At 44.5% G+C, this 15,125-nt stretch overlaps 1 protein-coding gene across 1 annotated transcript in view; it reads left to right on the plus strand.

Annotated features, from left to right (window-relative positions):
• LOC144686407 (Krueppel-like factor 7) overlaps positions 1-15,125 on the plus strand; it is a 75,931-nt gene that overhangs the window by 24,271 nt on the left and 36,535 nt on the right. The window lies entirely within an intron of this gene.

Consider the following 15,125-nt stretch of genomic DNA (forward strand, 5'->3'; position numbering starts at 1 on the left):
CTGTCTTCACTGTAAAAAAAAAAAAATCCCACAAATAACATCCCAGAAATAATTATAAATCAAGAGGTGAAAAGAAGGGAGGAACTTAAAACAATCACCAGGGAAAGGGTACTGGGAAGTTACTAGAACTAAAGGCTGACAAGTCCCCAGGTCCTGATGGACTTCATTCTAGAGTCTTAGAAGAAATGGCTGCTGAGATAGTAGATGCTTTGATTTTAATTTTCCAAAATTACCTAGATTCTGGAAAGGTCCCATCAGATTGGAAAATAATGAATGTAAGTCCTCTATTCAAGAAAGGAGGGGGACAGAAAATAAGAAACTACAGGCCAGCTGGCTTAATATCTTTCATAGGGATACTGCCCAAACCTATTATTAAGGAGGTTATAGCAGGGCATTTAGAAAATCTTAATGCAATCAGGCAGTCAACATAGTTTTGTGAAAGAGAAATCTTGTTTCATGAATTAATTAGAGTTCTTTGAGGAATTAACAAGCAATGCAGATAAAGGGGAACCTGTAGATGTGATGCACTTGGATTTTCAAAATGCATTTGATAAGGTGTCACATCAAAGGTCACTACACAAGATAAGAGAACATGGTGGAGGGGGTAATACGTTAGCACGGATAGAGGATTAGTTAGCTAACAGAAAATAGAGTGGGATAACTGAGTCATTTTCGGGTTGGCAAGATGTAACCAGTGAAGTTCCACAAGGTTCAGTGCTGGGTCCTCAACTATTTACAATCTATATCAATGACTTGGATGAAAAGATGGAATGTGTGGTTGTTAAATTTGCTGATGATGCAAAGATAGGTAGGAGAGTAAGTTGTGAGGGGGGCTTAGAGTCAACAGAGGAACTTAGACAGGTTAAGTGAATGGGCAGAAATTGAGCGGATAAAGTATGACGTGGGAAATGTGGACTTGTCCACTTGGCAGGCAGAATAGAAAAACAAGGATACTATTTAAATGGAGAGAGATTGCAGAACTCGGTGGTACAGAGGGATCTGGGTGTCGTGGTATAGGAATTGTAAAAAGGTAGTATGCAGGTACAACAAGTGATTAGGAAGGCAAATGGAGTGTTGTCGTTTATTGCAAGGGGAATGGAATATAAAAGGTGAGAGTTGCTTCAGTTGTGCAGAGTATTGATGAGACCACACCTTGAATACTGTGTACAGTTTTGGTCTTTTTAAGAAAGAATATAATTGCATTAGAAGCAGTTCAGGGAAGGTTCACTTGGCTGATTCCTGGGATGAGGGGGTTGTCTTATAAGGAAAGGTTGGACAGGTTGGGCTTGTACCCATTGAAGTTTAGAAGAATGAGGGGGGATCTTATTTAAACATATAAGATCCTGAGGGGGCTTGGCAGGTTAGATGCTGAAAGGATGTTTCCCCTTATGGGAGAGACTAGAACTAGGGGACACGGTTTAAAAATAAGGGTTCTCCCATTTAAGACGGAGAAGAGGAGAATTTCTTTCTGGAGAGGGTCATCAGTCTGTGGAATTCTCTTTCCCAGAGAGCAGTGGAGACAGAGTCATGAATAGTTTTGAGGCTGAGTTAGATAGATTCTTGATGACAAGGGAGTCAAAGGGTATAGGGGGTAAACAGACAATTAGAGGCCACAATCAGATCAGCCATGATCTTATCAAATGGCAGAACAGTCTGGAGGGGCCAAATGGCCTACTCCTGCTCCTAATTCATCTGTTTATACCTGAGTGCACATGGGACCTCGGTTTAACATCTGATTTGAAAGATGGCCCTTGACAGTGTAGCACTCCCTCAGTACAGCACTTGGGTGTCAAGGCAGCTTGTGTGTTCCAGACTCTGGAGTAGGGCAGAACTCTCAACCTCTGACTCGGAGGTGAGAATGCTACACACCTGAGCCATGGATGACCATTGTGAGCCTGGAGCAGCAGAGGGTGTTCTTACTGTTTGGAGCTAGAAGCACATTTCTGGGATATTTAACATGTGCCGTATCTGACCTGGAAATGCTTGGTATTTGTGTTCAATTAGCACAAATTTCTTCCATTCCTAGCACTGCTGGATCTCATTAGTGCAAAAGAAATCACTTATAATCCTTCCCATTAACCCTCCACAATTTTATTATACCCAGTCACCTCTCATGATCACAAGCATTTTGATTTCCTTGTATTTGAAGGACTAGATGGAAGCCATTTGGCCCATTGAGCTTCTGTCATTTTGTTAGCTGTTGGAACTCTTAATCCCAATTTCCTGCCCCTTTTCCCATATATTTACATCAAATACTTCAATATCAAGTTAATCTAGTCTATCTTGTACAATTTGCACTACAATTGGTTCCTCATTTGTCCCCTTTCTGATGCAGTGAGTTCCAATTTTCCAATTCACACAAACCTTTGTGTGATGAAGCTTTCCATGGATTCTCTGTTTAGCTGGCTTAGCTTGAACTCCAAGATTGGATCCATTGAGGACTCCTTTTTTACTAATGAACGCTACACACAGCAAGGAGATAAATGACTTTTTTTTTTAGGTCATGTTGGTTGAGGGATTAATATTGCTCAGAACAATGAGAATAACCTTGCCCCCTCCCCCTGCTTTTCTTTGATATAGTGCCATATATGTCCACCTGAGAGGGCATGGGTTTAACATCTCATCTGAAAGATGGCACCTCTGACAGTGCAGCAGTACTGCATTGGAATGCCAGCCTGGATAATGTGATTGATTCTCCGGTGCGGGGTTTGAACCCACAGCCTTCTGACACAGGGGTGAGAGGTGAGTTGCCATGAACTTAACTACAGCTCATTGCTGTTCGTACCGGCTCTTGGTCTCATCAAAATGAATCTGGTGTTGACAAGGTACGCTGCACACTGCAGGGCTGAGAAATCGCCCTCTGCAGCAATTGGCATACAAAAGCTTCAACCATATTTGGATTTAATTCCTTTGCCTTTTGCCTGCTGTTCATTTTAAACAGGGTAATGCTTCTTGTTGAACTGGCAGACAAAGGAGTGAATGCATTAAGTATTCAGATGCTGGTCTTTGTACAGTATCCTTTGGAGGTTTGTGTGCATTTTTATCTTAGGAGCAAATAAATCTATTGCAACAGCACAGCCCGGCTCTGCCAGCTGACATAGAGAAGGATGGAGCCTCCACTAAAGCTTAATACAAGGGATATTACCAGTAACACATCTTTTCCATGTTGTATAGGTAGATTTTCATTCATTGTCTAGTTATACTATTTCCTGTGCAGCTTGAGTGCGAGAGAAAGTGACTGCAGTTTTGAAGGAACAGCTAACACTGGAGACAATCAACAGGTCAAGCAACATGTTGACCAGTGAATTAACCATCTGCGGCTAATTGGTGATCCAGACTTGGCTGGTCTAATTTCAGATTGAATAAGAATGAGTAACATTCACCATTGTTGGACTTGTGAATTCAGTACTCATTCACTGTTGTACGCAGGTGAATTTGGACCTTTTTTGTGTTTTTTGTTGATAAAATGATGAGACGAAAACGAGGGTGTTTTTTTGATCACGGAGAGCTTCTATATCTTCGGCCGATGTTTGTTAAATAAATGTATATGTGAAGCACAGTTTCTTGTAGACAACGCCTTGTGCTCAATACAACAGTTAGCGAGTACAGGCAAACAGTGTCACCCCAGCCACTCCTATGGCTAGTCAGCGATTTCTATTGGACTACGCAGAACATAAGAAATAGGAGCAGGAGTAGGCCATTTGGCCCTTCAAACCTCCTGCTGTAGAAACAGCACAAGTCAGTGGACATGTCGCGTATGGTTCCCTCCTCGGAACTGGTTGGGAGTTTAATCTCGAGTGCAGCTGAGGTTCAGAATACCTTGAGCTTTGCTCTGATAATTGATTATCTCCAAGTTTCCAGCTCAGGATATATGCTGAGTGTTCATTCTTCCATTTCCTGCTGCACTCATTGCTTTTGAGAGGATATGCCTGGGGTCACTTGATAGAACACAGAAACAGAGGGCCTTCCAGAGCCTACCCTGGCTATTGCAGTTGACCTTTTGTGTCCAGGGTTTGGAAATATAAGAGCAGGCGGTAGGCCATTCAGCCCCTTGAGCCTGTTCCACCATTCAGTCAGATCATGGTTGATCTGTATCTTAACTACATCTACTCGCTTTGGTTCCATAATCCTTAAAATTCTTACTCAACAAAAATTGATCAATCCCCCTTTCGGAACTTTCATTCAACCGCCTCTGAGTCTCAGCTGCTTTTCTGGGGAGAGAGTTCCAGATTTCCACTACCCTTTGTGTGAAGAAATGCTTCCTGGTATCCCCTGAACGTCCTAGCTCCAATTTTAAGGTTGTGTCTGAACTCTCCTACCACACAAGAAATAGGTTCTCTCTCTCTACCCTAGAAAAAATCCTTTAATCATCTTGTACACCTCAATTAGTTCACCCTTTAATCTTGTATACTCAAGAGAATATAAGATGAGTCTGTGTAACCTGTCCTCTTAATTTAATCCTTTTAGCCCTTGTATCATTCTAATGCACCCCCTCCAAAGGTCAGTATATTCTTCTTGACGTTCGATGCCTAGAATCGAACGCCAATGCTTCAGAGTGAAAATTACACGAGAGTCCCGGTGTTGAATGTCATTCAACCATATTTGGGGGGACGGCACCAGCCCTGGAGGCATGTACACTCAGAGCGGCAGCTGGAGCTCGATGGTTCCTGCTCCCTTCAGGAGAGAATGGGAGGGGGAAACACGGTCGAAAGTGAAGGTGGGGGTTGCGTGGAATAGGAAATAATGGAAATGGGCAAAGTTTGTCACGGCCAAACTGTTGCACAGTTCACACCTCCACTGGGGTGAAAGGCCATTGCTTCCCCCATTTTTAAATCCACAATTTTATGGAGTAACTGAGAACGGGAAACCCAAATCCCTTCCCGGACCAATGTTGGGGCACAGAGCACCCGGTTGGGGGTGGGGGTGGAGAAATTGAAGACCATATGAGGTGGGCTCTCTTGTACCCAGCGAGGTGAGGGCACTGTTGGAAGCCTGCGAGTGGACTGGCATTTCCCCTCTCTGACCAACAAATAGCCTCACAGATTGGAGGGTGTCTTCACCACTTCCCAATTTGCCTGTCTACCACTTGGTGAAGCTTCCACTTGGTGAAGCTTCTTGAAAAGAGAGAATTTGCATTTGTTTACCGCCTTTCATGACCTTTGGAAAGTCCCAAAATGCTTTCTGACCAATGAAGTAGTTTTTGAAATGGAGTCACTGTTGAAGTGTACAAAGCTGTCATTATCTAGGAAACCTGGCAGCAAATTTGCACAGAGCAAATTCCTGCAATGTGCTAATGGCCAGATAATCTGTTTTAATGCTTACAGCTGTGGAATAAATATTGGCCGGGATACTGGGGTATCCTGGTGCTCTTGTCCTGAATTGTACCGGGGTCCTTTACATCCACCTGAGAGGGAAGACAGGGCCTCAGTTTAACATAAAAGAAAAATGCTGCAGATGCTGGAAATCTGAAACAAAAACAAAAATAAAAATAGCTGGAAAAACTCAGCAGGTTTGACAGCATCTGCGGAGAGGAATACAGTTAACGTTTCGAGTCCATATGACTCTTCAACAGAACTGTAACTGTATTCCTCTCCGCAGATGCTGTCAGACCTGCTGAGTTTTTCCAGCTATTTTTATTTTTGTTTTTGCCTCAGTTTAACATCTTGTCCCAAAGCCAGTACCTGCGACTGTGCAGCATTCCCTCAATACTGGCGCTGGAGTGTCAGCCTAGATTTTGTGTTCAATTCTCTGGAATGAGATCCCGCAGCCTCTGACTCCTGAGATGAGAGTGCTGCAACTGAACCACGGCTGACCGCGTGGAACCTTCTAGGGCCGTAGGTTTATCACAGGGGTGAGAAGTAAGAAATGACATTGTGAATGTGATTTCTCCACACTTTCCATCAGTGAATCACCCAACAACAGAAGGAGGTCGTTCAGTCCATTGTGTCTGTGTCAGCCCCTTGAAAGTGCTACCCAATTAGTCCCACTATCCTACCCTTTCCCCAAAGCCCTGCAATTTTTTCTTCCACAAAAATCACAGAATAGATTTGTTTTTTATTCGTTCATGGGATGCGGGTTTCACTGGCTGGGCCTGCATTTATTGCCCATCCCTAATTGCCCTTGTTCAGAGGTCATTTGATTGCTATGGGTCTGGAGTCACATGTAGGCCAGACCAAGTAAGGGCGGCAGATTTCCTTCTCTAAAGGGCATTAGTGAACCAGATGGGTTTTTACGACAATCGGCAATGGTTTTGTGGTCATATCAGACTTTTAATTCTAGGTTATTATTGAATTCATCTGCCATGGTGGTCCTCGAACCCAGGTTCCCAGAGCATTACCCTGTGCCTCTGGATTACCAGTCCAGCGACAACACCACTATGCCAGGACCACCCCCGACAGCACAGGAGGCCATTCAGCCCTTTGTTTCCGTCTTGGCTCTCTGCAAGAGTCTCTCATCTACTGCCTTTCCCTATAGCCCTGCAAATTTTTTTCTCTTCAGGTACTTATCCAATTCCTTTTTGAGCCTGCCTCCATCACACTCTGTTAGCACGGTTCTGCCCTGTGCACCCAAGTCTAGATCAAGAAAAGCTGTGCCGGTGTATCCAATTCCTTTCGGAAAATAGGCATATTTTAAAATAGAACACCTGAAGTGTTTAATGCTTAGTTTTGGTAGGCTTCCAGAAGCTAAGGTGGCTTTTGAAACTGGGAGAGAAAGGTTGCAAATGTACATTGCAACAAGAAAATGTTGGCACAGGAAAATTGAGCAGCCTTGTCACAGAGCAAAGGCATCGCTAAAGCATAACCAAATAACATGACCACAAGAAGTTACCATCTAATCTAATTGGCTGTGATTTGATCTCCTGGGGTTGACCTTTCCTCTTTTGTTTAAAAAAAAAAGGGCTTGCAATCCTATTTGAACCAAAGTTAATCCTTACGGAAGAAGTTAATGAAATGAAAGTGGGCTGTGATTCCAGGGAGCTGCTGCCTTATTAGCTGATGTGCTGCGACATCAGAGAAGCTGCTTCCCTCCCCTCACCGCCACTCCCCGGTCTAATCCTATTAGTAGGCAACCGCTGGTGATTGATTGTGTCTGGCTTGTCTGTACAGTGTAGAAATCCGAATTTAAATGGCTCTCTTGATGAATATATTCCAGCCGGAAATTTGTACAACATGGTGATAAAACCAGCAAGCCTTCACTCAGGCTCCCTTGGCTCACAGACTTGCTCTCCGAGCAGCGGCCCCTTTCACATTGCATCTACTGGGGAAACGCTTGAAACAAACCAGTCTGGGCAGCCATCTTATGGAGCGAAGCAGTAGTCATTGAGTTTGGATGTAATCTGAAGACAAATCACTGCAGCTTCCCCCCACCACCCACCCCATACATCCACCAACCTTGTCACTTTTATTTCATAGCAATTTAGCAATAGGAGGAGGCCATTCAACCCCTTGAGCCTGTTACGCCATTCGATCATGACTGGTCTGTTTCTTAAATCCATTCATCCACCAGGGTTCCTTAACTTGTTAGGCAAGGGTATTAAGGGTTATCAAGCTCAGTTTTGAAATTTTCAAATGATCCCCACCCTCGAGATCATTTTGGCGATTTCCACTGCGACAGGTTAGTTTTTATGACAATCTGCTAGTTTCATGATCGTTGTTACTGAAGCTAGCTTTTTATTCCAGATTTGTGATAATTGAATTTAAACTCCCCCATCTGTAGCAATGGGATTTGAACTTGTGCCTCCAGAGCATTAATCCAGGCCTCTGGGTTCATCCAGTAACATTACAATTATGCTGCTGTTCCCAAGGCGACCAGCACTCGGGCCTTCTGAAACAGGCCTTGGGGGTTACACATGCCACCCTCAAGAAGAACTTCCTGACATTGCCCCTGAAAGGTAAGGGTAAGAGGCAGCTGGGGATCGGGAGCGCAAGAGGGCAGTAAAAGTGGGTATTCAGGGGAAAATAAGAAACCAGTGCTGGTCAAAGGGGCAAAGAGAAGGCCTGGGGAAGTACACCAGGACATCAAACTGATACTAGCTTTTCCCTTTTTAAAATTGAGGTCTTGAAATAAATTTTGAGATTTTTCTTCCCTTTGACCCCTCTGATACCTCACTTTGAAATGAAGTCTTTAACACGAACGTTTGTGCCAGGATTTGGGGGGGTCTCTTGCAGTATGGAGGGACTAAAGTTCGATCTGTGTGAAACTAATAGAAAAAAAGACTTGCATTTCTGTAGAGCTCACAAAGTACTTCATGAAGTATTTTTGAAGTGTAGTCACTTTTGGACTGTAGGAAACTCTGTAGCTAATTTGCACACAGCAAGATGCCACAAGCCGCATTGAGATAATGGCCAGATAAATTTTTTAGTGATGTTGATTGAGGGATAAATATTGTCCTCAACAGTAGGGAGAATTCTCCTGATTTTCTTTGAAGTAATGAGAGGACAGATGGGGCCTCTGTTTAACGGGCACCTCCAGCAGTGCAGCACTCCCTCAGCTCTGTACTGGAAGGTCAGCCTAGGTTTTGCGCTCAAACCTCTGGAGTGGGGTTTGAACCTGCAACCTTCTGACTCGGCAATGAGAGTGTTACCGCTGAGCCAAGACCGCTGCCGTGTGGAGAAAGAGGCTGCTGAAGAGAGCGCTGTTGCTGGCAATGGGGTGAAGAGAGTCAGTGCCCTCAGTGTAGCGTAGAAAACCGAACGTGTTTGGCAATGACTGTGCTACCTCATTTACTTTGTCACATCATCTGAATACCAGTCCTCGCGCGATTAGGTTACGTTGTTAAAAGGCTCTGTTTGTGTTGTTACTGGGCTAATCCAGAGACTGAGCATTCAAATCCATTGTGGCAGCTTGAGAATTTGAATTCAGTTTTAAGAAAATTATTAAACCTGGAACTATAATCTGGTATGAGTAATAGTGACCATGAAACTATTGGATTGACTTTAAAACCCATCTGATTCACTGATGTCTTTCAGGGAAGAAAACCTGCCATCCTTGTTCATATATAAGGACAACTCTCTTCATCAGTGTCTGTCTCTGTGAGAGGCTTCATTGAACTGGTTAGAAATGGCAGCCTACAGTCAGCTTGCCTCCAGGCAGAGTCACATGCCTATGGCAAGCTAGGTAGTACAGTTGGTAAGATTGCATTTTCAAAATCCAAACATCTCCCTTTTCATGTTGAAGAAAAGATACAAACATCCCTCTCTTCCTAGCAAACAAAAAACATATTTGCATGCACGATCCTGTATGACTGTGAATTACCCAAGTTACCCACGATACACCCACAGTTCTCATGCACTGACAACTGTTTGTTCTACTAGTCAGTCACTGCACATGCATTGCATTCATTGTCTTTAAATCGTGTGGGTCTCTTAATGGTGCACGTGCACGTTGACATTGGCTGTTTGTCTGGGTGATGTTCTTTGTCAGGAGAGTGTTGGCCCTTGTTGCCTTGGTAACTGTTGTGGTTCCACTGGGGTTGTTGTGGATATGTGGTCGTCTGGCATTGATGGTAGTTCTGTACTTAGTATAGCTTGTGAGATCCATGCTCCCTGACCAGCCAATTGCAGTAAAGGAACAACTTCACTCCCAGTTTACATGTGGGCTGCCCTTTGTCTACAATTGCTCTGCTATTTTTTGTCTTGGACTGTCTCTCAGCATAATGTATGTCCTGGTCTGTTCTGCCATACATATGCTGTAGCTGATGTTTTACAACTTCTGCATTTTGACACCGGTCTATTGCTTTCTTTAGCATCAGTTTCTCATCTTTCAGTAGACTTGCTCTCACTGAGGGGTGTCTAATCTACTTTTAATCAGATCATCTTTTTGCTGTCCAAATTCACATGATTCTGCCAGCTGCATTACTGCCATCATGTAATGTTCAGTGGTCTCATTTTCACCCTGAACTCTAGTGTTGAACACATATTGTTCATATGTAACATTCACCCAGGGTTCAAAATGTGTGTTCAAGGCATTCAAAATCCCTGCTGTCTGTTTTCTTTGCTCGTCAGTTAGTTTTAGTGTGGTATACACTTTGAAGCAGTCCCTCCCCAACAGTGTTAAAAGTGTGGCTACTCTTACCTGTTCAGGCTTGTTAATTAATTCTGTTGGAATATCATAGTTTTGCCATTATAGCCAGTTTTTCCGTGCATCACTCTTCAATTCAACTGGAGATGGGATTGGAAAATTTACTGTAGCCATTTTGCTCACTCAGTAACTTACTTGCAGACACTGTCTGCACTTCCTTTGCATCTACATCTCAGTGCTTTACCTTTGTCCTTTTTCAGTAGCTTTCTACAGATTTGAGCCTTTTCTGTGTGCCTTTCTTAGCTGTGTCTTTTTTGTAGCCAGTATTTTGCTTGCAGCTTTTCTTTTTGTCCAGAAGCTTTTTTGCAGATTTGAATCTTTGTGCTCCTAGGCTCCCGGTGCCTTCTCTGCATCGTTTCCTGGGCTCAAAAATCTATTTTTTTCTTCACTTCCTGACACCATGTTTCATGTATAAGGCCAGAAGTCGTCTTCAGTGTCTGTGTCTGTGAGGGGCTTTATTGAACTGGTTAGAAATGGCAGCCTACAGTCAGCTTGCCTCATTGCAGAGGCACAGGAACATGGCAAGCTAGGCAGTACACTTCAGATTGCATTTTCAAAACTCAAACAGTCCTTACCTGGCCTGGCCTAGTCTGGCCTGTATGGAACGCTAGTCTCAAAATAACAGGTTGTGGTTAATTTGGCCCTAGAATAGGGACCAATCTTACACCAAAGAACTGAGAATGTTGCTCGCTGAGCCAAGCTAACACCTAAACAGCAACTTGTATCTATATAGATAGCACCTTTAACATTGTAAAACATCCCAGTGCAGCCTCACAGGAATGTAATCAAGTAAAATGTGATACCGAGTCACGTGAGATATTAGAACAGGTCAAAGAGAGTAGGTTTTAAGAAGCAACTTGGAAGAGGAGGAGAGAGTTAGAAAGGTTTAGGGAAGAATCCCAGATCTTAGGGCCTAGGCAGCTGAAGACTGAAGGCCAATGGTGGGCGGGGTGGGGGGGGGGGGGGGTAGGAAATCGGGCGTGCAAGAGGCCAGAATTAGACGCACAGCGATCTCGGAGGGTTGCAGGCTGGAGGAGGTTACAGAGATAGGGAGCAGAAGCTAGAAGGAGGAAAGTGAGGCTTGATGACCCCCAGCCCTCAGAATCCCCCAGGAAGTTACAAAAGCTGAAAGAAAAGCTCTTGTCTGTGTTGCAGCATAATTAAAATCTATTTAATTTTCTTTAGCACTGGGCTGCGGACACAGAAGTCCCATTTCATTAACTGCCTTGGCTGCCTGCAGGATCTGTTAGTTTTGAATGGCTTTTCTCCTAATTGCCGTGTAATCTTTCTGCTGGGAAGCATTCTGTGTGCCCACTTGTGTTGGGCATTGGAGTTGAGGGGCTTTACAGCTGGCTGCCTGGCAGGATCGGCTGTATAGTGGAGAGGCAATTTAAGCGTTCTCAATGCAGTGCAAAGGCACCGTCCAAATTCCTGCACTTGTTTTTGTGTTGAAAAGTTGCTCTTAGGCTATCAAATCAAGGAATCTGCATACTCACAGGGCCTGTTTCATCTGGTCATATTGTGTACTGTTTCGAGACCAGTCAATGCCCTTATTCTCTGTCTAGCTGTGAAATCGCGTGTGTGTTTTTGTTAAATATTGCTCGCTGGCCACACACTATGCTCCAATAGGCTACAATGCTGCTTGACATTCATTCTGTTCCCACCCAATGACCCACACGGTCGACCATTGTCCTGATACAGGAGGAGATGAAGTTAAGCAGACTTAAGTCCCTCTATGGGAGAGGAAGGAGGCCCAGCATTTGTGACTGGCTCAGGACTCCTGTGATTTTCATCGGAAGTGTTACTTTAATACCTTGCTATCCACGTTGGAAAGGCCGATCTAGGTTTCAACTTGTTCCATGTGCTTAATCTTTAACATTTAAGTGATGGCAGAGTCAGGGGAGTCTGAGGGTGGCATGTGCAACTCCGAGGCCTGTTTTAGGAGGCCCGAGTGTTGGTTGCTGCTCTGGGAGCGGCAGCATAATTAGAATGTACTGGATGAATCCAGAGGCTAGGATTAATGCACTGGAGACACAAGTTCAAAGCCCGTCACTACAGATGGGGAAGTTTAAATTCAAAAAAATCTGGGATAAAAAGTTACTTTCAGTAACGATGCTCATGAAACTACCAGATTGTCGTTAAAAACTAATTTGGTTCACTAATGTCCTTTAAGAAAGGAAATCTGCTGCCTTGATGTATCCTGGTCTACATGTGACTCCAGACCCACAGCAATGTGCTTTGACCCTTAATTGACCTCTGGAATGGCCTAGCAAGCCTCTCAGTGTTATCAAACAGAAAAATTGAATAAATAAAACTGGGTGGACTACCTATCATCGACCTAGGCACTGGAAATGACAAATGCACACCCTGCCCAGTCAATCCTGCAAGGTCATCCTAACCAATATCTGAGGACTTGTGTCAAAATTGGGAGAGCTGTCCCACTGTCAAGCAACAGCCTGACATAGTCACGCTCACAGAATTATACTTTACAGACCATGTCCCAGACTTCTCCATCACCATCTCTGGGTACATCCTGTCCCAATGGCAGCACAGACCCCTATAGATGGTGGCACAGTGATATACTGTCAAGATGCTGTGGCCAAGGGGGGCCTCAGCATCGACTCTGGACCCCATGAGGTCTCATGGCATCAGGTCAAACATGGGCAAGGAAACCTCCTGTTAGTTACCATCTAGCTCTCTCCCCCAGCTGATCAGTCAGTGCTCCTCTATGTTGAACATCAGTTGGAAGAAGCACTGATAGTGGCAAGGGCACAGAATGTAATCTGGAGGGGGACCTTCAATGTCCATCACCGAGGGTGACTGAGCTGGCTGAGTCCTGAAGGACCTATCTGCCAGATTGGGACAGGTGGTGAGGGAACTTACAAGAGGGAAAAGCCTCCATGACCTCTCACCAGTTGACTTGTAGCAGATGTATATGCCCATGAGAACAATGGTAGGAATGAACATCACACAGTGCTTGTGGAGATGAAATCCTGTCTTCACATTGAAGATGCCCTCCATTGTGTTGTATGGCTCTACCACTGTGCTAAATGGGATTGATTCAGAATGGATCTAGCAGTTCTAAACTGAGCATCCATGAGGCACTGTTGACCAAAAGTAACAGCAGAATTGTATTCAACCACAATCTGAAACCTCCCATGGCTCAGCATATCCCCCACTCTACCATTACCATCAAACCAGGGGATTAACCCTGGTTCAATGAAGGGTACAGGAGGGCATGCCAGGAGCAGCACCAGGCATACCTAAAAATGAAGTGTCAACCTGGTGAAGCTACAACACAGGACTACACGCATGTTAAACAGTGGAAGTAGCATGCGTTAGACAAAGATAAGCATTCCACAGCCATCCGATCAGATGAATGCTCTCCAGTCCTGCCATTTCCAAAATGGTGGTGGACAATTAAACGCCAACAGGAGGAGGAGGCTGCACATGCATTATGGGGGAGCTCAGTACATCAGTGCAAAAAAACAAGACTGAAGTACTTGCAAACTGCTTCAGCCAGAAGTGCCAAGTGGACAATCCATCTCCGCCTCCTCCTGAGGTCCCCAGCACCACAGTTGCCTGCCTTCAGCCAATTCAGTTCACTCTCTGATATTAAGAAATGTGGAGATAGTGGCGGAGTGATAATGTCACTGGGCTAGTAATCCAGAGACCCAGATTAATGCTCTGAGGGCAGGTTTCAAATCCCACCTTGGCAGCTGGTGGAATTTAAATTCAATTAATTAACTAAAAAAAAGGATCTGGAATTGAAAGCTAGTCTCAGAAATGGTGACTATCATCAATTGTCATAAAAACCCATCTGGTTCACTAGTGTCCTTTAGGGAAGGAAATCTGCCGTCCTTACCTAGTCTGGCCTACATGTGACTACAGACCCACAGCGATGTGGTTGACTCTCCTGGCCTTACAAGCCACTCAGTTCAAGTGCAATTCAGGATGGGCAACAAATGATGTCCAAATCCCATGAAAAAATTTTTAAATGGCAGAAGGCACTGGATACTGCAAAGGCTATGGAGACTGATAACATTCCAGCAATAGTACTGAAGACTTGTGCTCCAGAATTAGCTGCACTCCTAGCTGCTCCAGTACAGCTACAATACTGGCATCTGTCTAACAATGTGGAAAATTGCCCAAGAAGCAGGACAAATCCAATCCAGTCAAGTTAATGATCATCCCATCAATCTATTCTCAATCATCAGCAAAGTGATGGAAGGTGTCATCGACAGTGCTATCAAGTGACACTTACTCAGCAATAACCTGCTCACTGGTGCTCAGTTTGAGTTTCCCCAGGGCCCTCGGCTCCAGACCGCATTACAGTCTTGGTCCAAACATGGACGAAAGAGCTGAACTCCAGAGGTGAGGGTGACTGTCTTTGACAACGAGGAGTCCGAGTAAAATTGAAGTAAATGTGAATCGGGGGGCGGGGGGGGGAACGCTCCGCTGGTTGGAGTCATACCTAACACAGAGAAGGATGATTGTGGTTGTTGGAGGCCAATCACCTCAGCCCCGGAATATCACTGCAGGAGTTCCTCAGGGTAGTGTCCTAGGCCCAACCACCTTCAACTGCTTCATCAATAACCTTTTACTCAAATGTGAGGTCAGAAGTGCAGATGTTCACTAATGATTGCACAATGTTCAGCGCATTCGTGATTCCTCACTTACTGAGGCAGTCTGTGTCCACTTGCAGAAACACCTGGGCAGAATTCAGGCTTGAGTTGATAAGTGGCAAGTAACATTTGTACCACACAAGTGTCAGGCAATGATCATCTCCAACAAGAGAGAATCTAACATTCAATGACAATTACCATTGCTGAATCCCCTACTATCAACATTCTGGGGGTTACTGTTGACCAGAAACTGAATTGGACTAGCCATATAAATACTGTGGCTACAAGAGCAAGTCTGAGACTAGGAATTGTGCGATGAGTAACTCTGCTCCTGACTCCACAAAGCCTGTCCACCACCTGCAAGGCACAAGTCAGGAGTGTGATGGAATACTCTCCACTTGCCTGGATGAGTGCAGCTCC

The sequence above is a fragment of the Cetorhinus maximus genome, chromosome 11 (genome assembly GCF_964194155.1).
Source record: "Cetorhinus maximus chromosome 11, sCetMax3.hap1.1, whole genome shotgun sequence".
Lineage (NCBI taxonomy): Eukaryota > Metazoa > Chordata > Chondrichthyes > Lamniformes > Cetorhinidae > Cetorhinus > Cetorhinus maximus.